The 26,636-nt window shown below is 34.5% G+C and overlaps 3 non-coding genes across 3 annotated transcripts; all 3 read left to right on the top strand.

Annotated features, from left to right (window-relative positions):
• The first annotated feature begins 10,880 nt into the window (after positions 1-10,880).
• Positions 10,881-10,954, top strand: TRNAN-GUU (transfer RNA asparagine (anticodon GUU)). Its single transcript has one exon. It is a non-coding gene; the product is annotated as a tRNA-Asn (tRNA).
• Positions 10,955-13,215: 2,261 nt separating this feature from the next.
• On the top strand, positions 13,216-13,289 carry TRNAY-AUA (transfer RNA tyrosine (anticodon AUA)). The gene has a single exon. It is a non-coding gene; the product is annotated as a tRNA-Tyr (tRNA).
• An 11,599-nt stretch (positions 13,290-24,888) lies between these two features.
• TRNAN-GUU (transfer RNA asparagine (anticodon GUU)) lies at positions 24,889-24,962 on the top strand. The gene has a single exon. It is a non-coding gene; the product is annotated as a tRNA-Asn (tRNA).
• Positions 24,963-26,636: the final 1,674 nt, after the last annotated feature.

The following is a 26,636-nucleotide window of genomic DNA, read 5'->3' as shown; positions in this document are numbered from 1 at the left end:
CAATATACTATTAAAACAAATTAAAATGGTAAAAGTTATTGTACTTTAAGTAAAAATAAAAGAGCCAAAATATCAATCCCAGTTTTGGATTACTTTAATTAACAAAAAAAAAAGCATACAGCAGAGGATAGTTTCAATCTGCCTACCTCTGGGTTATGGGTCCAGCATGCTTCCATTGCAGTACTCTGCTGCACATGTAAGTGCAAGAGATCCTGAAGCACTCACTCATCATGGGAAAGTACCAATGTGTTTCTTCGTTGGTTGATGGAAGAAACATCTTACAAAAACTCTCCAGATTATTGACTTTTTAAAGTTTTGCTAGGAAACGTTTTAGATGAATGCTTATTAGCCTTTGTCAGTATGGACTTTTGCAAAGTGTCTCTGTGGCGCAATCAGTTAGTATGTACGGCTATTAACCAAAAGGTTGGTGGTTCAATCCCACCCAGGGACCTAATTGACCTTGTTATCAGATTTTGGTGATCTTTAAGTAGACTAGTCAAAATTTCAAACCCCCTGTTATGGTGTAGGGTACTTGGCCTTCTCTGATGTAATCAGAGTTAGATTTGATTCAGTGATTTTATAAAAACAGCTAGGAAGCACAATTTAGCAGTGGGTTGCAGAGAAAAAAAATATGCTGGCAGAAAAATCCAATTGAGTGATTAAACAGTTTTTTATTTTCTGGCTTTATTTTTATGCTAACAAATTTGTTCTCTGAAAAGTGTCCACAAAGCCAAGTCTCTGATTAACACCTTTGTAAGGATGGTTTTTCACCTATTACTAAATTAAACTTGCTTCATTGGAAAGGCAGCAAGATGCATCCTCATTTCAATGTCTACTGAAATAATACAGGTTGACACCAGGAAACATTAACGCCACTGCATCCTTGCTGCTTTCTCATGTGGAAGTCTGTTTAATGTGAAAACAAGGTGATATCTAATTAGCACACAGGTAAGGAATTAAGAAAATCTTTATTTAAGGGTGAAGATGTTTCTCACAAAATCGTTGCCCCAATGCATCATTGAAATTATAGCTGGAAAGATGATTTTAATATATCACTTGTACATTTTGTATTGCTCTTCTGGTGACAATGTAGTTTGTTTTTGTCAATTACCATTTTAATAATAGGGTAAAGAAAATGAAGTGGATTTTTGAAAGAAAACAATACTGTCAATATACTATTAAAACAAATTAAAATGGTAAAAGTTATTGTACTTTAAGTAAAAATAAAAGAGACAAAATATCAATCCCAGTTTTGGATTACTTTAATTAACAAACAAAAAAATGCATATAGCAGAGGATAGTTTCAATCTGCCTACCTCTGGGTTATGGGCCCAGCATGCTTCCATTGCAGTACTCTGCTGCACATGTAAGTGCAAGAGATCCTGAAGCACTCACTCATCATGGGAAAGTACCAATGTGTTTCTTCGTTGGTTGATGGAAGAAACATCTTACAAAAACTCTCCTGATTATTGACTTTTTAAAGTTTTTCTAGGAAACGTTTTAGATGAATGCTTATTAGCCTTTGTCAGTATGAACTTTTGCAAAGTGTCTCTGTGGCGCAATCAGTTAGTATGTACGGCTATTAACCAAAAGGTTGGTGGTTCAATCCCACCCAGGGACCTAATTGACCTTGTTATCAGATTTTGGTGATCTTTAAGTAGACAAGTCAAATTTCATACCCCCTGTTATGGTGTAGGGTACCTGGCCTTCTCTGATGTAATCAGAGTTAGATTTGATTCAGTGATTTTATAAAAACATCTAGGAAGCACAATTTAGCAGTGGGTTGCAGAGAAAAAGAAATATGCTGGCAAAAAAATCAAATTGCGTGATTAAACAGCTCTTCATTTTCTGGCTTTATTTTTATGCTAACAAATTTGTTCTCTGAAAAGTGTCCTCAAAGCCAAGTCTCTGATTAACACCTTTGTAAGGATGGTTTTTCACCTATTACTAAATTAAACTTGCTTCATTGGAAAGGCAGCAAGATGCATCCTCATTTCAATGTCTACTGAAATAATACAGGTTGACACCAGGAAACATTAACGCCACTGCATCCTTGCTGCTTTCTCATGTGGAAGTCTGTTTAATGTGAAAACAAGGTGATATCTAATTAGCACACAGGTAAGAAATTATGAAAATCTTTATTTAAGGGTGAAGATGTTTCTCACAAAATTGTTGCCCCAATGCATCATTGAAATTCAAGCTGGAAAGATGATTTTAATATATCACTTGTACATTTTGTATTGCTCTTCTGGTGACAATGTAGTTTTTTTTGTCAATTACCATTTTAATAATAGGGTAAAGAAAATTAAGTGGATTTTTGAAAGAAAACTATACTGTCAATATACTATTAAAACAAATTAAAATGGTAAAAGTTATTGTACTTTAAGTAAAAATAAAAGAGCAAAAATATCAATCCCAGTTTTGATTACTTAAATTAACCAAAAAAAATGCATATAGCAAAGGATAGTTTCAATCTGCCTACCTCTGGGTTATGGGTCCAGCATGCTTCCATTGCAGTACTCTGCTGCACATGTAAGTGCAAGAGATCCTGAAGCACTCCCTCATCATGGGAAAGTACCAATGTGTTTATTCATTGGTTGATGGAAGAAACATCTTACAAAAACTCTCCAGATTATTGATTTTTTAATATTTTTCTAGGAAACGTTCTAGATGTATGCTTATTAGCCTTTGTCAGTATGTACTGTTTGCAAAGTGTCTCGGTGGCGCAATCGGTTAGTGTGTTCGGCTATTAACCAAAAGGTTGGTGGTTCAATCCCACCCAGGGACGTAATTGACCTTGTGATCAGATTTTGGTGATATTTAAGTAGACAAGTCAAAATTTCAAACCCCCTCTTATTGTGTAGGGTACCTGGCCTTCTCTGATGTAATCAGAGTTAGATTTGATTCAGTGATTTTATAAAAAACAGCTAGGAAGCACAATTTAGCAGTGGGTTGCAGAGAAAAAAAATATGCTGGCAGAAAAATCCAATTGAGTGATTAAACAGCTCTTCATTTTCTGGAATTTATTTTTATGCTAACAAATTTGTTCTCTGAAAAGTGTCCACAAAGCCAAGTCTCTGATTAACACCTTTGTAAGGATGGTTTTTCACCTATTACTAAATTAAACTTGCTTCATTGGAAAGGCAGCAAGATGCATCCTCATTTCAATGTCTACTGAAATAATACAGGTTGACACCAGGAAACATTAACGCCACTGCATCTTTGCTGCTTTCTCACATGGAAGTCTGTTTAATGTGAAAACAAGGTGATATCTAATTAGCACACAGGTAAGGAATTACGAAAATCTTTATTTAAGGGTGAAGATGTTTCTCACAAAATTGTTGCCCCAATGCATCATTGAAATTCAAGCTGGAAAGATGATTTTAATATATCACTTGTACATTTTGTATTGCTCTTCTGGTGACAATGTAGTTTTTTTGTCAATTACCATTTTAATAACAGGGTAAAGAAAATTAAGTGGATTTTTGAAAGAAAACTATACTGTCAATATACTATTAAAACAAATTAAAATGGTAAAAGTTATTGTACTTTAAGTAAAAATAAAAGAGCAAAAATATCAATCCCAGTTTTGATTACTTAAATTAACAAAAAAAATGCATATAGCAAAGGATAGTTTCAATCTGCCTACCTCTGGGTTATGGGTCCAGCATGCTTCCATTGCAGTACTCTGCTGCCCATGTAAGTGCAAGAGATCCTGAAGCACTCACTCATCATGGGAAAGTACCAATGTGTTTATTCGTTGGTTGATGGAAGAAACATCTTACAAAAACTCTCCAGATTATTGATTTTTTAATGTTTTTCTAGGAAACGTTCTAGATGTATGCTTATTAGCCTTTGTCAGTATGTACTTTTTGCAAAGTGTCTCTGTGGCGCAATCGGTTAGTGTGTTTGGCTGTTAACCAAAAGGTTGGTGGTTCAATCCCACCCAGGGATGTAATTAACCTTGTGATCAGATTTTGGTGATATTTAAGTAGACAAGTCAAAATTTCAAACCTCCTCTTATGGTGTAGGGTACATGGCCTTCTCTGATGTAATCAGAGTTAGATTTGATTCAGTGATTTTATAAAAAACAGCTAGGAAGCACAATTTAGCAGTGGGTTGCAGAGAAAAAAAATTTGCTGGCAGAAAAATCCAATCGAGTGATTAAACAGCTCTTCATTTTCTGGCTTTATTTTTATGCTAACAAATTTGTTCTCTGAAAAGTGTCCACAAAGCCAAGTCTCTGATTAACACCTTTGTAAGGATGGTTTTTCACCTATTACTAAATTAAACTTGCTTCATTGGAAAGGCAGCAAGATGCATCCTCATTTCAATGTCTACTGAAATAATACAAGTTGACACCAGGAAACATTAACGCCACTGCATCCTTGCTGCTTTCTCATGTGGAAGTCTGTTTAATGTGAAAACAAGGTGATATCTAATTAGCACACAGGTAAGGAATTAAGAAAATCTTTATTTAAGGGTGAAGATGTTTCTCACAAAATTGTTGACCCAATGCATCATTGAAATTCAAGCTGGAAAGATGATTTTAATATATCACTTGTACATTTTGTATTGCTCTTCTGGTGACAATGTAGTTTGTTTTTGTCAATTACCATTTTAATAATAGGGTAAAGAAAATGAAGTGGATTTTTGAAAGAAAACAATACTGTCAATATACTATTAAAACAAATTAAAATGGTAAAAGTTATTGTACTTTAAGTAAAAATAAAAGAGACAAAATATCAATCCGAGTTTTGGATTACTTTAATTAACAAAAAAAAATGCATATAGCAGAGGATAGTTTCAATCTGCCTACCTCTGGGTTATGGGCCCAGCATGCTTCCATTGCAGTACTCTGCTGCACATGTAAGTGCAAGAGATCCTGAAGCACTCACTCATCATGGGAAAGTACCAATGTGTTTCTTCGTTGGTTGATGGAAGAAACATCTTACAAAAACTCTCCAGATAATTGACATTTTAAAGTTTTTCTAGGAAACGTTTTAGATGAATGCTTATTAGCCTTTGTCAGTATGAACTTTTGCAAAGTGTCTCTGTGGCGCAATCAGTTAGTATGTACGGCTATTAACCAAAAGGTTGGTGGTTCAATCCCACCAATTGACCTTGTTATCAGATTTTGGTGATATTTAAGTAGACAAGTCAAATTTCATACCCCCTGTTATGGTGTAGGGTACCTGGCCTTCTCTGATGTAATCAGAGTTAGATTTGATTCAGTGATTTTATAAAAACATCTAGGAAGCACAATTTAGCAGTGGGTTGCAGAGAAAAAGAAATATGCTGGCAAAAAAATCAAATTGCGTGATTAAACAGCTCTTCATTTTCTGGCTTTATTTTTATGCTAACAAATTTGTTCTCTGAAAAGTGTCCACAAAGCCAAGTCTCTGATTAACACCTTTGTAGGGATGGTTTTTCACCTATTACTAAATTAAACTTGCTTCATTGGAAAGGCAGCAAGATGCATCCTCATTTCAATGTCTACTGAAATAATACAAGTTGACACCAGGAAACATTAACGCCACTGCATCCTTGCTGCTTTCTCATGTGGAAGTCTGTTTAATGTGAAAACAAGGTGATATCTAATTAGCACACAGGTAAGAAATTCCGAAAATCTTTATTTAAGGGTGAAGATGTTTCTCACAAAATTGTTGCCCCAATGCATCTTTGAAATTCAAGCTGGAAAGATGATTTTAATATATCACTTGTACATTTTGTATTGCTCTTCTGGTGACAATGTAGTTTTTTTTGTCAATTACCATTTTAATAATAGGGTAAAGAAAATTAAGCGGATTTTTGAAAGAAAACTATACTGTCAATATACTATTAAAACAAATTAAAATGGTAAAAGTTATTGTACTTTAAGTAAAAATAAAAGAGCAAAAATATCAATCCCAGTTTTGATTACTTAAATTAACAAAAAAAAATGCATATAACAAAGGATAGTTTCAATCTGCCTACCTCTGGGTTATGGGTCCAGCATGCTTCCATTGCAGTACTCTGCTGCACATGTAAGTGCAAGAGATCCTGAAGCACTCACTCATCATGGGAAAGTACCAATGTGTTTATTCATTGGTTGATGGAAGAAACATCTTACAAAAACTCTCCAGATTATTGATTTTTTAATGTTTTTCTAGGAAACGTTCTAGATGTATGCTTATTAGCCTTTGTCAGTATGTACTGTTTGCAAAGTGTCTCTGTGGCGCAATCGGTTAGTGTGTTCGGCTATTAACCAAAAGGTTGGTGGTTCAATCCCACCCAGGGACGTAATTAACCTTGTGATCAGATTTTGGTGATATTTAAGTAGACAAGTCAAAATTTCAAACCTCCTCTTATGGTGTAGGGTACATGGCCTTCTCTGATGTAATCAGAGTTAGATTTGATTCAGTGATTTTATAAAAAACAGCTAGGAAGCACAATTTAGCAGTGGGTTGCAGAGAAAAAAAATATGCTGGCAGAAAAATCCAATCGAGTGATTAAACAGCTCTTCATTTTCTGGCTTTATTTTTATGCTAACAAATTTGTTCTCTGAAAAGTGTCCACAAAGCCAAGTCTCTGATTAACACCTTTGTAAGGATGGTTTTTCACCTATTACTAAATTAAACTTGCTTCATTGGAAAGGCAGCAAGATGCATCCTCATTTCAATGTCTACTGAAATAATACAAGTTGACACCAGGAAACATTAACGCCACTGCATCCTTGCTGCTTTCTCATGTGGAAGTCTGTTTAATGTGAAAACAAGGTGATATCTAATTAGCACACAGGTAAGGAATTAAGAAAATCTTTATTTAAGGGTGAAGATGTTTCTCACAAAATTGTTGACCCAATGCATCATTGAAATTCAAGCTGGAAAGATGATTTTAATATATCACTTGTACATTTTGTATTGCTCTTCTGGTGACAATGTAGTTTGTTTTTGTCAATTACCATTTTAATAATAGGGTAAAGAAAATTAAGTGGATTTTTGAAAGAAAACAATACTGTCAATATACTATTAAAACAAATTAAAATGGTAAAAGTTATTGTACTTTAAGTAAAAATAAAAGAGACAAAATATCAATCCCAGTTTTGGATTACTTTAATTAACAAAAAAAAAATGCATATAGCAGAGGATAGTTTCAATCTGCCTACCTCTGGGTTATGGGCCCAGCATGCTTCCATTGCAGTACTCTGCTGCAAATGTAAGTTCAAGAGATCCTGAAGCACTCACTCATCATGGGAAAGTACCAATGTGTTTCTTCGTTGGTTGATGGAAGAAACATCTTACAAAAACTCTCCAGATTATTGACTTTTTAAAGTTTTGCTAGGAAACGTTTTAGATGAATGCTTATTAGCCTTTGTCAGTATGGAAATTTGCAAAGTGTCTCTGTGGCGCAATCAGTTAGTATGTACGGCTTTTAACCAAAAGGTTGGTGGTTTAATCCCACCTAGGGACCTAATTGACCTTGTTATCAGATTTTGGTGATCTTTAAGTAGACAAGTCAAAATTTCAAACCCCCTGTTAAGGTGTAGGGTACTTGGCCTTCTCTGATGTAATCAGAGTTAGATTTGATTCAGTGATTTTATAAAAACAGCTAGGAAGCACAATTTAGCAGTGGGTTGCAGAGAAAAAAAATATGCTGGCAGAAAAATCCAATTGAGTGATTAAACAGCTCTTTATTTTCTGGCTTTATTTTTATGCTAACAAATTTGTTCTCTGAAAAGTGTCCACAAAGCCAAGTCTCTGATTAACACCTTTGTAAGGATGGTTTTTCACCTATTACTAAATTAAACTTGCTTCATTGGAAAGGCAGCAAGATGCATCCTCATTTCAATGTCTACTGAAATAATACAGGTTGACACCAGGAAACATTAACGCCACTGCATCCTTGCTGCTTTCTCATGTAAAAGTCTGTTTAATATGAAAACAAGGTGATATCTAATTAGCACACAGGTAAGGAATTAAGAAAATCTTTATTTAAGGGTGAAGATGTTTCTCACAAAATCGTTGCCCCAATGCATCATTGAAATTCAAGCTGGAAAGATGATTTTAATATATCACTTGTACATTTTGTATTGCTCTTCTGGTGACAATGTAGTTTGTTTTTGTCAATTACCATTTTAATAATAGGGTAAAGAAAATGAAGTGGATTTTTGAAAGAAAACAATACTGTCAATATACTATTAAAACAAATTAAAATGGTAAAAGTTATTGTACTTTAAGTAAAAATAAAAGAGCCAAAATATCAATCCCAGTTTTGGATTACTTTAATTAACAAAAAAAAATGCATATAGCAGAGGATAGTTTCAATCTGCCTACCTCTGGGTTATGGGCCCAGCATGCTTCCATTGCAGTACTCTGCTGCACATGTAAGTGCAAGAGATCCTGAAGCACTCACTCATCATGGGAAAGTACCAATGTGTTTCTTTGTTGGTTGATGGAAGAAACATCTTACAAAAACTCTCCAGATTATTGACTTTTTAAAGTTTTTCTAGGAAACGTTTTAGATGAATGCTTATTAGCCTTTGTCAGTATGAACTTTTGCAAAGTGTCTCTGTGGCGCAATCAGTTAGTATGTACGGCTATTAACCAAAAGGTTGGTGGTTCAATCCCACCTAGGGACCTAATTGACCTTGTTATCAGATTTTGGTGATCTTTAAGTAGACAAGTCAAATTTCATACCCCCTGTTATGGTGTAGGGTACCTGGCCTTCTCTGATGTAATCAGAGTTAGATTTGATTCAGTGATTTTATAAAAACATCTAGGAAGCACAATTTAGCAGTGGGTTGCAGAGAAAAAGAAATATGCTGGCAAAAAAATCAAATTGCGTGATTAAACAGCTCTTCATTTTCTGGCTTTATTTTTATGCTAACAAATTTGTTCTCTGAAAAGTGTCCACAAAGCCAAGTCTCTGATTAACACCTTTGTAGGGATGGTTTTTCACCTATTACTAAATTAAACTTGCTTCATTGGAAAGGCAGCAAGATGCATCCTCATTTCAATGTCTACTGAAATAATACAGGTTGACACCAGGAAACATTAACGCCACTGCATCCTTGCTGCTTTCTCATGTGGAAGTCTGTTTAATGTGAAAACAAGGTGATATCTAATTAGCACACAGGTAAGAAATTACGAAAATCTTTATTTAAGGGTGAATATGTTTCTCACAAAATTGTTGCCCCAATGCATCATTGAAATTCAAGCTGGAAAGATGATTTTAATATATCACTTGTACATTTTGTATTGCTCTTCTGGTGACAATGTAGTTTTTTTTGTCAATTACCATTTTAATAATAGGGTAAAGAAAATTAAGTGGATTTTTGAAAGAAAACTATACTGTCAATATACTATTAAAACAAATTAAAATGGTAAAAGTTATTGTACTTTAAGTAAAAATAAAAGAGCAAAAATATCAATCCCAGTTTTGATTACTTAAATTAACAAAAAAAAATGCATATAGCAAAGGATAGTTTCAATCTGCCTACCTCTGGGTTATGGGTCCAGCATGCTTCCATTGCAGTACTCTGCTGCACATGTAAGTGCAAGAGATCCTGAAGCACTCCCTCATCATGGGAAAGTACCAATGTGTTTATTCATTGGTTGATGGAAGAAACATCTTACAAAAACTCTCCAGATTATTGATTTTTTAATATTTTTCTAGGAAACGTTCTAGATGTATGCTTATTAGCCTTTGTTAGTATGTACTGTTTGCAAAGTGTCTTGGTGGCGCAATCGGTTAGTGTGTTCGGCTATTAACCAAAAGGTCGGTGGTTCAATCCCACCCAGGGACGTAATTGACCTTGTGATCAGATTTTGGTGATATTTAAGTAGACAAGTCAAAATTTCAAACCCCCTCTTATTGTGTAGGGTACCTGGCCTTCTCTGATGTAATCAGAGTTAGATTTGATTCAGTGATTTTATAAAAAACAGCTAGGAAGCACAATTTAGCAGTGGGTTGCAGAGAAAAAAAATATGCTGGCAGAAAAATCCAATTGAGTGATTAAACAGCTCTTCATTTTCTGGAATTTATTTTTATGCTAACAAATTTGTTCTCTGAAAAGTGTCCACAAAGCCAAGTCTCTGATTAACACCTTTGTAAGGATGGTTTTTCACCTATTACTAAATTAAACTTGCTTCATTGGAAAGGCAGCAAGATGCATCCTCATTTCAATGTCTACTGAAATAATACAGGTTGACACCAGGAAACATTAACGCCACTGCATCTTTGCTGCTTTCTCACATGGAAGTCTGTTTAATGTGAAAACAAGGTGATATCTAATTAGCACACAGGTAAGGAATTATGAAAATCTTTATTTAAGGGTGAAGATGTTTCTCACAAAATTGTTGCCCCAATGCATCATTGAAATTCAAGCTGGAAAGATGATTTTAATATATCACTTGTACATTTTGTATTGCTCTTCTGGTGACAATGTAGTTTTTTTGTCAATTACCATTTTAATAACAGGGTAAAGAAAATTAAGTGGATTTTTGAAAGAAAACTATACTGTCAATATACTATTAAAACAAATTAAAATGGTAAAAGTTATTGTACTTTAAGTAAAAATAAAAGAGCAAAAATATCAATCCCAGTTTTGATTACTTAAATTAACAAAAAAAATGCATATAGCAAAGGATAGTTTCAATCTGCCTACCTCTGGGTTATGGGTCCAGCATGCTTCCATTGCAGTACTCTGCTGCCCATGTAAGTGCAAGAGATCCTGAAGCACTCACTCATCATGGGAAAGTACCAATGTGTTTATTCGTTGGTTGATGGAAGAAACATCTTACAAAAACTCTCCAGATTATTGATTTTTTAATGTTTTTCTAGGAAACGTTCTAGATGTATGCTTATTAGCCTTTGTCAGTATATACTTTTTGCAAAGTGTCTCTGTGGCGCAATCGGTTAGTGTGTTTGGCTGTTAACCAAAAGGTTGGTGGTTCAATCCCACCCAGGGACGTAATTAACCTTGTGATCAGATTTTGGTGATATTTAAGTAGACAAGTCAAAATTTCAAACCTCCTCTTATGGTGTAGGGTACATGGCCTTCTCTGATGTAATCAGAGTTAGATTTGATTCAGTGATTTTATAAAAAACAGCTAGGAAGCACAATTTAGCAGTGGGTTGCAGAGAAAAAAAATATGCTGGCAGAAAAATCCAATCGAGTGATTAAACAGCTCTTCATTTTCTGGCTTTATTTTTATGCTAACAAATTTGTTCTCTGAAAAGTGTCCACAAAGCCAAGTCTCTGATTAACACCTTTGTAAGGATGGTTTTTCACCTATTACTAAATTAAACTTGCTTCATTGGAAAGGCAGCAAGATGCATCCTCATTTCAATGTCTACTGAAATAATACAAGTTGACACCAGGAAACATTAACGCCACTGCATCCTTGCTGCTTTCTCATGTGGAAGTCTGTTTAATGTGAAAACAAGGTGATATCTAATTAGCACACAGGTAAGGAATTAAGAAAATCTTTATTTAAGGGTGAAGATGTTTCTCACAAAATTGTTGACCCAATGCATCATTGAAATTCAAGCTGGAAAGATGATTTTAATATATCACTTGTACATTTTGTATTGCTCTTCTGGTGACAATGTAGTTTGTTTTTGTCAATTACCATTTTAATAATAGGGTAAAGAAAATGAAGTGGATTTTTGAAAGAAAACAATACTGTCAATATACTATTAAAACAAATTAAAATGGTAAAAGTTATTGTACTTTAAGTAAAAATAAAAGAGACAAAATATCAATCCCAGTTTTGGATTACTTTAATTAACAAAAAAAAATGCATATAGCAGAGGATAGTTTCAATCTGCCTACCTCTGGGTTATGGGCCCAGCATGCTTCCATTGCAGTACTCTGCTGCACATGTAAGTGCAAGAGATCCTGAAGCACTCACTCATCATGGGAAAGTACCAATGTGTTTCTTCGTTGGTTGATGGAAGAAACATCTTACAAAAACTCTCCAGATTATTGACATTTTAAAGTTTTTCTAGGAAACGTTTTAGATGAATGCTTATTAGCCTTTGTCAGTATGGAAATTTGCAAAGTGTCTCTGTGGCGCAATCAGTTAGTATGTATGGCTTTTAACCAAAAGGTTGGTGGTTTAATCCCACCCAGGGACCTAATTGACCTTGTTATCAGATTTTGGTGATCTTTAAGTAGACAAGTCAAAATTTCAAACCCCCTGTTATGGTGTAGGGTACTTGGCCTTCTCTGATGTAATCAGAGTTAGATTTGATTCAGTGATTTTATAAAAACAGCTAGGAAGCACAATTTAGCAGTGGGTTGCAGAGAAAAAAAATATGCTGGCAGAAAAATCCAATTGAGTGATTAAACAGCTCTTTATTTTCTTGCTTTATTTTTATGCTAACAAATTTGTTCTCTGAAAAGTGTCCACAAAGCCAAGTCTCTGATTAACACCTTTGTAAGGATGGTTTTTCACCTATTACTAAATTAAACTTGCTTCATTGGAAAGGCAGCAAGATGCATCCTCATTTCAATGTCTACTGAAATAATACAGGTTGACACCAGGAAACATTAACGCCACTGCATCCTTGCTGCTTTCTCATGTAAAAGTCTGTTTAATATGAAAACAAGGTGATATCTAATTAGCACACAGGTAAGGAATTAAGAAAATCTTTATTTAAGGGTGAAGATGTTTCTCACAAAATCGTTGCCCCAATGCATCATTGAAATTCAAGCTGGAAAGATGATTTTAATATATCACTTGTACATTTTGTATTGCTCTTCTGGTGACAATGTAGTTTTTTTTGTCAATTACCATTTTAATAATAGGGTAAAGAAAATTAAGTGGATTTTTGAAAGAAAACTATACTGTCAATATACTATTAAAACAAATTAAAATGGTAAAAGTTATTGTACTTTAAGTAAAAATAAAAGAGCAAAAATATCAATCCCAGTTTTGATTACTTAAATTAACAAAAAAAATGCATATAGCAAAGGATAGTTTCAATCTGCCTACCTCTGGGTTATGGGTCCAGCATGCTTCCATTGCAGTACTCTGCTGCACATGTAAGTGCAAGAGATCCTGAAGCACTCACTCATCATGGGAAAGTACCAATGTGTTTATTCATTGGTTGATGGAAGAAACATCTTACAAAAACTCTCCAGATTATTGATTTTTTAATATTTTTCTAGGAAACGTTCTAGATGTATGCTTATTAGCCTTTGTCAGTATGTACTGTTTACAAAGTGTCTCGGTGGCGCAATCGGTTAGTGTGTTCGGCTATAAACCAAAAGGTTGGTGGTTCAATCCCACCCAGGGACGTAATTGACCTTGTGATCAGATTTTGGTGATATTTAAGTAGACAAGTCAAAATTTCAAACCCCCTCTTATTGTGTAGGGTACCTGGCCTTCTCTGATGTAATCAGAGTTAGATTTGATTCAGTGATTTTATAAAAAACAGCTAGGAAGCACAATTTAGCAGTGGGTTGCAGAGAAAAAAAATATGCTGGCAGAAAAATCCAATCGAGTGATTAAACAGCTCTTCATTTTCTGGCTTTATTTTTATGCTAACAAATTTGTTCTCTGAAAAGTGTCCACAAAGCCAAGTCTCTGATTAACACCTTTGTAAGGATGGTTTTTCACCTATTACTAAATTAAACTTGCTTCATTGGAAAGGCAGCAAGATGCATCCTCATTTCAATGTCTACTGAAATAATACAAGTTGACACCAGGAAACATTAACGCCACTGCATCCTTGCTGCTTTCTCATGTGGAAGTCTGTTTAATGTGAAAACAAGGTGATATCTAATTAGCACACAGGTAAGGAATTAAGAAAATCTTTATTTAAGGGTGAAGATGTTTCTCACAAAATTGTTGACCCAATGCATCATTGAAATTCAAGCTGGAAAGATGATTTTAATATATCACTTGTACATTTTGTATTGCTCTTCTGGTGACAATGTAGTTTGTTTTTGTCAATTACCATTTTAATAATAGGGTAAAGAAAATGAAGTGGATTTTTGAAAGAAAACAATACTGTCAATATACTATTAAAACAAATTAAAATGGTAAAAGTTATTGTACTTTAAGTAAAAATAAAAGAGCCAAAATATCAATCCCAGTTTTGGATTACTTTAATTAACAAAAAAAAAAAGCATACAGCAGAGGATAGTTTCAATCTGCCTACCTCTGGGTTATGGGTCCAGCATGCTTCCATTGCAGTACTCTGCTGCACATGTAAGTGCAAGAGATCCTGAAGCACTCACTCATCATGGGAAAGTACCAATGTGTTTCTTCGTTGGTTGATGGAAGAAACATCTTACAAAAACTCTCCAGATTATTGACTTTTTAAAGTTTTGCTAGGAAACGTTTTAGATGAATGCTTATTAGCCTTTGTCAGTATGGACTTTTGCAAAGTGTCTCTGTGGCGCAATCAGTTAGTATGTACGGCTATTAACCAAAAGGTTGGTGGTTCAATCCCACCCAGGGACCTAATTTCCCTTGTTATCAGATTTTGGTGATCTTTAAGTAGACAAGTCAAAATTTCAAACCCCCTGTTATGGTGTAGGGTACTTGGCCTTCTCTGATGTAATCAGAGTTAGATTTGATTCAGTGATTTTATAAAAACAGCTTGGAAGCACAATTTAGCAGTGGGTTGCAGAGAAAAAAAATATGCTGGCAGAAAAATCCAATTGAGTGATTAAACAGTTTTTTATTTTCTGGCTTTATTTTTATGCTAACAAATTTGTTCTCTGAAAAGTGTCCACAAAGCCAAGTCTCTGATTAACACCTTTGTAAGGATGGTTTTTCACCTATTACTAAATTAAACTTGCTTCATTGGAAAGGCAGCAAGATGCATCCTCATTTCAATGTCTACTGAAATAATACAGGTTGACACCAGGAAACATTAACGCCACTGCATCCTTGCTGCTTTCTCATGTGGAAGTCTGTTTAATGTGAAAACAAGGTGATATCTAATTAGCACACAGGTAAGGAATTAAGAAAATCGTTATTTAAGGGTGAAGATGTTTCTCACAAAATCGTTGCCCCAATGCATCATTGAAATTATAGCTGGAAAGATGATTTTAATATATCACTTGTACATTTTGTATTGCTCTTCTGGTGACAATGTAGTTTGTTTTTGTCAATTACCATTTTAATAATAGGGTAAAGAAAATGAAGTGGATTTTTGAAAGAAAACAATACTGTCAATATACTATTAAAACAAATTAAAATGGTAAAAGTTATTGTACTTTAAGTAAAAATAAAAGAGACAAAATATCAATCCCAGTTTTGGATTACTTTAATTAACAAACAAAAAAATGCATATAGCAGAGGATAGTTTCAATCTGCCTACCTCTGGGTTATGGGCCCAGCATGCTTCCATTGCAGTACTCTGCTGCACATGTAAGTGCAAGAGATCCTGAAGCACTCACTCATCATGGGAAAGTACCAATGTGTTTCTTCGTTGGTTGATGGAAGAAACATCTTACAAAAACTCTCCAGATTATTGACTTTTTAAAGTTTTTCTAGGAAACGTTTTAGATGAATGCTTATTAGCCTTTGTCAGTATGAACTTTTGCAAAGTGTCTCTGTGGCGCAATCAGTTAGTATGTACGGCTATTAACCAAAAGGTTGTTGGTTCAATCCCACCCAGGGACCTAATTGACCTTGTTATCAGATTTTGGTGATCTTTAAGTAGACAAGTCAAATTTCATACCCCCTGTTATGGTGTAGGGTACCTGGCCTTCTCTGATGTAATCAGAGTTAGATTTGATTCAGTGATTTTATAAAAACATCTAGGAAGCACAATTTAGCAGTGGGTTGCAGAGAAAAAGAAATATGCTGGCAAAAAAATCAAATTGCGTGATTAAACAGCTCTTCATTTTCTGGCTTTATTTTTATGCTAACAAATTTGTTCTCTGAAAAGTGTCCACAAAGCCAAGTCTCTGATTAACACCTTTGTAGGGATGGTTTTTCACCTATTACTAAATTAAACTTGCTTCATTGGAAAGGCAGCAAGATGCATCCTCATTTCAATGTCTACTGAAATAATACAGGTTGACACCAGGAAACATTAACGCCACTGCATCCTTGCTGCTTTCTCATGTGGAAGTCTGTTTAATGTGAAAACAAGGTGATATCTAATTAGCACACAGGTAAGAAATTACGAAAATCTTTATTTAAGGGTGAAGATGTTTCTCACAAAATTGTTGCCCCAATGCATCATTGAAATTCAAGCTGGAAAGATGATTTTAATATATCACTTGTACATTTTGTATTGCTCTTCTGGTGACAATGTAGTTTTTTTTGTCAATTACCATTTTAATAATAGGGTAAAGAAAATTAAGTGGATTTTTGAAAGAAAACTATACTGTCAATATACTATTAAAACAAATTAAAATGGTAAAAGTTATTGTACTTTAAGTAAAAATAAAAGAGCAAAAATATCAATCCCAGTTTTGATTACTTAAATTAACCAAAAAAATGCATATAGCAAAGGATAGTTTCAATCTGCCTACCTCTGGGTTATGGGTCCAGCATGCTTCCATTGCAGTACTCTGCTGCACATGTAAGTGCAAGAGATCCTGAAGCACTCCCTCATCATGGGAAAGTACCAATGTGTTTATTCATTGGTTGATGGAAGAAACATCTTACAAAAACTCTCCAGATTATTGATTTTTTAATATTTTTCTAGGAAACGTTCTAGATGTATGCTTATTAGCCTTTGTCAGTATGTACTTTTTGAAAAGTGTCTCTGTGGCGCAATCGGTTAGTGTGTTTGGCTGTTAACCAAAAGGTTGGTGGTTCAATCCCACCCAGGGATGTAATTAACCTTGTGATCAGATTTTGGTGATATTTAAGTAGACAAGTCAAAATTTCAAACCTCCTCTTATGGTGTAGGGTACATGGCCTTCTCTGATGTAATCAGAGTTAGATTTGATTCAGTGATTTTATAAAAAACAGCTAGGAAGCACAATTTAGCAGTGGGTTGCAGAGAAAAAAAATTTGCTGGCAGAAAAATCCAATCGAGTGATTAAACAGCTCTTCATTTTCTGGCTTTATTTTTATGCTAACAAATTTGTTCTCTGAAAAGTGTCCACAAAGCCAAGTCTCTGATTAACACCTTTGTAAGGATGGTTTTTCACCTATTACTAAATTAAACTTGCTTCATTGGAAAGGCAGCAAGATGCATCCTCATTTCAATGTCTACTGAAATAATACAAGTTGACACCAGGAAACATTAACTCCACTGCATCCTTGCTACTTTCTCATGTGGAAGTCTGTTTAATGTGAAAACAAGGTGATATCTAATTAGCACACAGGTAAGGAATTAAGAAAATCTTTATTTAAGGGTGAAGATGTTTCTCACAAAATTGTTGACCCAATGCATCATTGAAATTCAAGCTGGAAAGATGATTTTAATATATCACTTGTACATTTTGTATTGCTCTTCTGGTGACAATGTAGTTTGTTTTTGTCAATTACCATTTTAATAATAGGGTAAAGAAAATGAAGTGGATTTTTGAAAGAAAACAATACTGTCAATATACTATTAAAACAAATTAAAATGGTAAAAGTTATTGTACTTTAAGTAAAAATAAAAGAGACAAAATATCAATCCGAGTTTTGGATTACTTTAATTAACAAAAAAAAATGCATATAGCAGAGGATAGTTTCAATCTGCCTACCTCTGGGTTATGGGCCCAGCATGCTTCCATTGCAGTACTCTGCTGCACATGTAAGTGCAAGAGATCCTGAAGCACTCACTCATCATGGGAAAGTACCAATGTGTTTCTTCGTTGGTTGATGGAAGAAACATCTTACAAAAACTCTCCAGATAATTGACATTTTAAAGTTTTTCTAGGAAACGTTTTAGATGAATGCTTATTAGCCTTTGTCAGTATGAACTTTTGCAAAGTGTCTCTGTGGCGCAATCAGTTAGTATGTACGGCTATTAACCAAAAGGTTGGTGGTTCAATCCCACCAATTGACCTTGTTATCAGATTTTGGTGATATTTAAGTAGACAAGTCAAATTTCATACCCCCTGTTATGGTGTAGGGTACCTGGCCTTCTCTGATGTAATCAGAGTTAGATTTGATTCAGTGATTTTATAAAAACATCTAGGAAGCACAATTTAGCAGTGGGTTGCAGAGAAAAAGAAATATGCTGGCAAAAAAATCAAATTGCGTGATTAAACAGCTCTTCATTTTCTGGCTTTATTTTTATGCTAACAAATTTGTTCTCTGAAAAGTGTCCACAAAGCCAAGTCTCTGATTAACACCTTTGTAGGGATGGTTTTTCACCTATTACTAAATTAAACTTGCTTCATTGGAAAGGCAGCAAGATGCATCCTCATTTCAATGTCTACTGAAATAATACAAGTTGACACCAGGAAACATTAACGCCACTGCATCCTTGCTGCTTTCTCATGTGGAAGTCTGTTTAATGTGAAAACAAGGTGATATCTAATTAGCACACAGGTAAGAAATTCCGAAAATCTTTATTTAAGGGTGAAGATGTTTCTCACAAAATTGTTGCCCCAATGCATCTTTGAAATTCAAGCTGGAAAGATGATTTTAATATATCACTTGTACATTTTGTATTGCTCTTCTGGTGACAATGTAGTTTTTTTTGTCAATTACCATTTTAATAATAGGGTAAAGAAAATTAAGCGGATTTTTGAAAGAAAACTATACTGTCAATATACTATTAAAACAAATTAAAATGGTAAAAGTTATTGTACTTTAAGTAAAAATAAAAGAGCAAAAATATCAATCCCAGTTTTGATTACTTAAATTAACAAAAAAAAATGCATATAACAAAGGATAGTTTCAATCTGCCTACCTCTGGGTTATGGGTCCAGCATGCTTCCATTGCAGTACTCTGCTGCACATGTAAGTGCAAGAGATCCTGAAGCACTCACTCATCATGGGAAAGTACCAATGTGTTTATTCATTGGTTGATGGAAGAAACATCTTACAAAAACTCTCCAGATTATTGATTTTTTAATGTTTTTCTAGGAAACGTTCTAGATGTATGCTTATTAGCCTTTGTCAGTATGTACTGTTTGCAAAGTGTCTCTGTGGCGCAATCGGTTAGTGTGTTCGGCTATTAACCAAAAGGTTGGTGGTTCAATCCCACCCAGGGACGTAATTAACCTTGTGATCAGATTTTGGTGATATTTAAGTAGACAAGTCAAAATTTCAAACCTCCTCTTATGGTGTAGGGTACATGGCCTTCTCTGATGTAATCAGAGTTAGATTTGATTCAGTGATTTTATAAAAAACAGCTAGGAAGCACAATTTAGCAGTGGGTTGCAGAGAAAAAAAATATGCTGGCAGAAAAATCCAATCGAGTGATTAAACAGCTCTTCATTTTCTGGCTTTATTTTTATGCTAACAAATTTGTTCTCTGAAAAGTGTCCACAAAGCCAAGTCTCTGATTAACACCTTTGTAAGGATGGTTTTTCACCTATTACTAAATTAAACTTGCTTCATTGGAAAGGCAGCAAGATGCATCCTCATTTCAATGTCTACTGAAATAATACAAGTTGACACCAGGAAACATTAACGCCACTGCATCCTTGCTGCTTTCTCATGTGGAAGTCTGTTTAATGTGAAAACAAGGTGATATCTAATTAGCACACAGGTAAGGAATTAAGAAAATCTTTATTTAAGGGTGAAGATGTTTCTCACAAAATTGTTGACCCAATGCATCATTGAAATTCAAGCTGGAAAGATGATTTTAATATATCACTTGTACATTTTGTATTGCTCTTCTGGTGACAATGTAGTTTGTTTTTGTCAATTACCATTTTAATAATAGGGTAAAGAAAATTAAGTGGATTTTTGAAAGAAAACAATACTGTCAATATACTATTAAAACAAATTAAAATGGTAAAAGTTATTGTACTTTAAGTAAAAATAAAAGAGACAAAATATCAATCCCAGTTTTGGATTACTTTAATTAACAAAAAAAAAATGCATATAGCAGAGGATAGTTTCAATCTGCCTACCTCTGGGTTATGGGCCCAGCATGCTTCCATTGCAGTACTCTGCTGCACATGTAAGTTCAAGAGATCCTGAAGCACTCACTCATCATGGGAAAGTACCAATGTGTTTCTTCGTTGGTTGATGGAAGAAACATCTTACAAAAACTCTCCAGATTATTGACTTTTTAAAGTTTTTCTAGGAAACGTTTTAGATGAATGCTTATTAGCCTTTGTCAGTATGGACGTTTGCAAAGTGTCTCTGTGGCGCAATCAGTTAGTGTGTACGGCTATTAACCAAAAGGTTGGTGGTTCAATTCCACCCAGGGACCTAATTGACCTTGTTATCAGATTTTGGTTATCTTTAAGTAGACAAGTCAAATTTCATACCCCCTGTTATGGTGTGGGGTACCTGGCCTTCTCTGATGTAATCAGAGTTAGATTTGATTCAGTGATTTTATAAAAACATCTAGGAAGCACAATTTAGCAGTGGGTTGCAGAGAAAAAGAAATATGCTGGCAAAAAAATCAAATTGCGTGATTAAACAGCTCTTCATTTTCTGGCTTTATTTTTATGCTAACAAATTTGTTCTCTGAAAAGTGTCCACAAAGCCAAGTCTCTGATTAACACCTTTGTAGGGATGGTTTTTCACCTATTACTAAATTAAACTTGCTTCATTGGAAAGGCAGCAAGATGCATCCTCATTTCAATGTCTACTGAAATAATACAGGTTGACACCAGGAAACATTAACGCCACTGCATCCTTGCTGCTTTCTCATGTGGAAGTCTGTTTAATGTGAAAACAAGGTGATATCTAATTAGCACACAGGTAATGAATTAAGAAAATCTTTATTTAAGGGTGAAGATGTTTCTCACAAAATCGTTGCCCCAATGCATCATTGAAATTCAAGCTGGAAAGATGATTTTAATATATCACTTGTACATTTTGTATTGCTCTTATGGTGACAATGTAGTTTGTTTTTGTCAATTACCATTTTAATAATAGGGTAAAGAAAATGAAGTGGATTTTTGAAAGAAAACAATACTGTCAATATACTATTAAAACAAATTAAAATGGTAAAAGTTATTGTACTTTAAGTAAAAATAAAAGAGCCAAAATATCAATCCCAGTTTTGGATTACTTTAATTAACAAAAAAAAAAGCATACAGCAGAGGATAGTTTCAATCTGCCTACCTCTGGGTTATGGGTCCAGCATGCTTCCATTGCAGTACTCTGCTGCACATGTAAGTGCAAGAGATCCTGAAGCACTCACTCATCATGGGAAAGTACCAATGTGTTTCTTCGTTGGTTGATGGAAGAAACATCTTACAAAAACTCTCCAGATTATTGACTTTTTAAAGTTTTGCTAGGAAACGTTTTAGATGAATGCTTATTAGCCTTTGTCAGTATGGAAATTTGCAAAGTGTCTCTGTGGCGCAATCAGTTAGTATGTACGGCTTTTAACCAAAAGGTTGGTGGTTTAATCCCACCTAGGGACCTAATTGACCTTGTTATCAGATTTTGGTGATCTTTAAGTAGACAAGTCAAAATTTCAAACCCCCTGTTATGGTGTAGGGTACTTGGCCTTCTCTGATGTAATCAGAGTTAGATTTGATTCAGTGATTTTATAAAAACAGCTAGGAAGCACAATTTAGCAGTGGGTTGCAGAGAAAAAAAATATGCTGGCAGAAAAATCCAATTGAGTGATTAAACAGCTCTTTATTTTCTGGCTTTATTTTTATGCTAACAAATTTGTTCTCTGAAAAGTGTCCACAAAGCCAAGTCTCTGATTAACACCTTTGTAAGGATGGTTTTTCACCTATTACTAAATTAAACTTGCTTCATTGGAAAGGCAGCAAGATGCATCCTCATTTCAATGTCTACTGAAATAATACAGGTTGACACCAGGAAACATTAACGCCACTGCATCCTTGCTGCTTTCTCATGTAAAAGTCTGTTTAATATGAAAACAAGGTGATATCTAATTAGCACACAGGTAAGGAATTAAGAAAATCTTTATTTAAGGGTGAAGATGTTTCTCACAAAATCGTTGCCCCAATGCATCATTGAAATTCAAGCTGGAAAGATGATTTTAATATATCACTTGTACATTTTGTATTGCTCTTCTGGTGACAATGTAGTTTGTTTTTGTCAATTACCATTTTAATAATAGGGTAAAGAAAATGAAGTGGATTTTTGAAAGAAAACAATACTGTCAATATACTATTAAAACAAATTAAAATGGTAAAAGTTATTGTACTTTAAGTAAAAATAAAAGAGCCAAAATATCAATCCCAGTTTTGGATTACTTTAATTAACAAAAAAAAATGCATATAGCAGAGGATAGTTTAAATCTGCCTACCTCTGGGTTATGGGCCCAGCATGCTTCCATTGCAGTACTCTGCTGCACATGTAAGTGCAAGAGATCCTGAAGCACTCACTCATCATGGGAAAGTACCAATGTGTTTCTTCGTTGGTTGATGGAAGAAACATCTTACAAAAACTCTCCAGATTATTGACTTTTTAAAGTTTTTCTAGGAAACGTTTTAGATGAATGCTTATTAGCCTTTGTCAGTATGAACTTTTGCAAAGTGTCTCTGTGGCGCAATCAGTTAGTATGTACGGCTATTAACCAAAAGGTTGGTGGTTCAATCCCACCCAGGGACCTAATTGACCTTGTTATCAGATTTTGGTGATCTTTAAGTAGACAAGTCAAATTTCATACCCCCTGTTATGGTGTAGGGTACCTGGCCTTCTCTGATGTAATCAGAGTTAGATTTGATTCAGTGATTTTATAAAAACATCTAGGAAGCACAATTTAGCAGTGGGTTGCAGAGAAAAAGAAATATGCTGGCAAAAAAATCAAATTGCGTGATTAAACAGCTCTTCATTTTCTGGCTTTATTTTTATGCTAACAAATTTGTTCTCTGAAAAGTGTCCACAAAGCCAAGTCTCTGATTAACACCTTTGTAGGGATGGTTTTTCACCTATTACTAAATTAAACTTGCTTCATTGGAAAGGCAGCAAGATGCATCCTCATTTCAATGTCTACTGAAATAATACAGGTTGACACCAGGAAACATTAACGCCACTGCATCCTTGCTGCTTTCTCATGTGGAAGTCTGTTTAATGTGAAAACAAGGTGATATCTAATTAGCACACAGGTAAGAAATTACGAAAATCTTTATTTAAGGGTGAATATGTTTCTCACAAAATTGTTGCCCCAATGCATCATTGAAATTCAAGCTGGAAAGATGATTTTAATATATCACTTGTACATTTTGTATTGCTCTTCTGGTGACAATGTAGTTTTTTTTGTCAATTACCATTTTAATAATAGGGTAAAGAAAATTAAGTGGATTTTTGAAAGAAAACTATACTGTCAATATACTATTAAAACAAATTAAAATGGTAAAAGTTATTGTACTTTAAGTAAAAATAAAAGAGCAAAAATATCAATCCCAGTTTTGATTACTTAAATTAACAAAAAAAAATGCATATAGCAAAGGATAGTTTCAATCTGCCTACCTCTGGGTTATGGGTCCAGCATGCTTCCATTGCAGTACTCTGCTGCACATGTAAGTGCAAGAGATCCTGAAGCACTCCCTCATCATGGGAAAGTACCAATGTGTTTATTCATTGGTTGATGGAAGAAACATCTTACAAAAACTCTCCAGATTATTGATTTTTTAATATTTTTCTAGGAAACGTTCTAGATGTATGCTTATTAGCCTTTGTTAGTATGTACTGTTTGCAAAGTGTCTTGGTGGCGCAATCGGTTAGTGTGTTCGGCTATTAACCAAAAGGTCGGTGGTTCAATCCCACCCAGGGACGTAATTGACCTTGTGATCAGATTTTGGTGATATTTAAGTAGACAAGTCAAAATTTCAAACCCCCTCTTATTGTGTAGGGTACCTGGCCTTCTCTGATGTAATCAGAGTTAGATTTGATTCAGTGATTTTATAAAAAACAGCTAGGAAGCACAATTTAGCAGTGGGTTGCAGAGAAAAAAAATATGCTGGCAGAAAAATCCAATTGAGTGATTAAACAGCTCTTCATTTTCTGGAATTTATTTTTATGCTAACAAATTTGTTCTCTGAAAAGTGTCCACAAAGCCAAGTCTCTGATTAACACCTTTGTAAGGATGGTTTTTCACCTATTACTAAATTAAACTTGCTTCATTGGAAAGGCAGCAAGATGCATCCTCATTTCAATGTCTACTGAAATAATACAGGTTGACACCAGGAAACATTAACGCCACTGCATCTTTGCTGCTTTCTCACATGGAGGTCTGTTTAATGTGAAAACAAGGTGATATCTAATTAGCACACAGGTAAGGAATTACGAAAATCTTTATTTAAGGGTGAAGATGTTTCTCACAAAATTGTTGCCCCAATGCATCATTGAAATTCAAGCTGGAAAGATGATTTTAATATATCACTTGTACATTTTGTATTGCTCTTCTGGTGACAATGTAGTTTTTTTGTCAATTACCATTTTAATAACAGGGTAAAGAAAATTAAGTGGATTTTTGATAGAAAACTATACTGTCAATATACTATTAAAACAAATTAAAATGGTAAAAGTTATTGTACTTTAAGTAAAAATAAAAGAGCAAAAATATCAATCCCAGTTTTGATTACTTAAATTAACCAAAAAAATGCATATAGCAAAGGATAGTTTCAATCTGCCTACCTCTGGGTTATGGGTCCAGCATGCTTCCATTGCAGTACTCTGCTGCCCATGTAAGTGCAAGAGATCCTGAAGCACTCACTCATCATGGGAAAGTACCAATGTGTTTATTCGTTGGTTGATGGAAGAAACATCTTACAAAAACTCTCCAGATTATTGATTTTTTAATGTTTTTCTAGGAAACGTTCTAGATGTATGCTTATTAGCCTTTGTCAGTATGTACTTTTTGCAAAGTGTCTCTGTGGCGCAATCGGTTAGTGTGTTTGGCTGTTAACCAAAAGGTTGGTGGTTCAATCCCACCCAGGGACGTAATTAACCTTCTGATCAGATTTTGGTGATATTTAAGTAGACAAGTCAAAATTTCAAACCTCCTCTTATGGTGTAGGGTATATGGCCTTCTCTGATGTAATCAGAGTTAGATTTGATTCAGTGATTTTATAAAAAACAGCTAGGAAGCACAATTTAGCAGTGGGTTGCAGAGAAAAAAAATATGCTGGCAGAAAAATCCAATCGAGTGATTAAACAGCTCTTCATTTTCTGGCTTTATTTTTATGCTAACAAATTTGTTCTCTGAAAAGTGTCCACAAAGCCAAGTCTCTGATTAACACCTTTGTAAGGATGGTTTTTCACCTATTACTAAATTAAACTTGCTTCATTGGAAAGGCAGCAAGATGCATCCTCATTTCAATGTCTACTGAAATAATACAAGTTGACACCAGGAAACATTAACGCCACTGCATCCTTGCTGCTTTCTCATGTGGAAGTCTGTTTAATGTGAAAACAAGGTGATATCTAATTAGCACACAGGTAAGGAATTAAGAAAATCTTTATTTAAGGGTGAAGATGTTTCTCACAAAATTGTTGACCCAATGCATCATTGAAATTCAAGCTGGAAAGATGATTTTAATATATCACTTGTACATTTTGTATTGCTCTTCTGGTGACAATGTAGTTTGTTTTTGTCAATTACCATTTTAATAATAGGGTAAAGAAAATGAAGTGGATTTTTGAAAGAAAACAATACTGTCAATATACTATTAAAACAAATTAAAATGGTAAAAGTTATTGTACTTTAAGTAAAAATAAAAGAGACAAAATATCAATCCCAGTTTTGGATTACTTTAATTAACAAAAAAAAATGCATATAGCAGAGGATAGTTTCAATCTGCCTACCTCTGGGTTATGGGCCCAGCATGCTTCCATTGCAGTACTCTGCTGCACATGTAAGTGCAAGAGATCCTGAAGCACTCACTCATCATGGGAAAGTACCAATGTGTTTCTTCGTTGGTTGATGGAAGAAACATCTTACAAAAACTCTCCAGATTATTGACATTTTAAAGTTTTTCTAGGAAACGTTTTAGATGAATGCTTATTAGCCTTTGTCAGTATGGAAATTTGCAAAGTGTCTCTGTGGCGCAATCAGTTAGTATGTACGGCTTTTAACCAAAAGGTTGGTGGTTTAATCCCACCCAGGGACCTAATTGACCTTGTTATCAGATTTTGGTGATCTTTAAGTAGACAAGTCAAAATTTCAAACCCCCTGTTATGGTGTAGGGTACTTGGCCTTCTCTGATGTAATCAGAGTTAGATTTGATTCAGTGATTTTATAAAAACAGCTAGGAAGCACAATTTAGCAGTGGGTTGCAGAGAAAAAAAATATGCTGGCAGAAAAATCCAATTGAGTGATTAAACAGCTCTTTATTTTCTGGCTTTATTTTTATGCTAACAAATTTGTTCTCTGAAAAGTGTCCACAAAGCCAAGTCTCTGATTAACACCTTTGTAAGGATGGTTTTTCACCTATTACTAAATTAAACTTGCTTCATTGGAAAGGCAGCAAGATGCATCCTCATTTCAATGTCTACTGAAATAATACAGGTTGACACCAGGAAACATTAACGCCACTGCATCCTTGCTGCTTTCTCATGTAAAAGTCTGTTTAATATGAAAACAAGGTGATATCTAATTAGCACACAGGTAAGGAA

This window comes from Pseudophryne corroboree, unplaced genomic scaffold (assembly GCF_028390025.1).
Source record: "Pseudophryne corroboree isolate aPseCor3 unplaced genomic scaffold, aPseCor3.hap2 scaffold_1469, whole genome shotgun sequence".
NCBI classification, from domain to species: Eukaryota; Metazoa; Chordata; class Amphibia; order Anura; family Myobatrachidae; genus Pseudophryne; species Pseudophryne corroboree.
The sequence above is the reverse complement of the archived record's forward strand: the minus strand, read 5'-3'. Positions and strand labels throughout refer to the sequence as shown.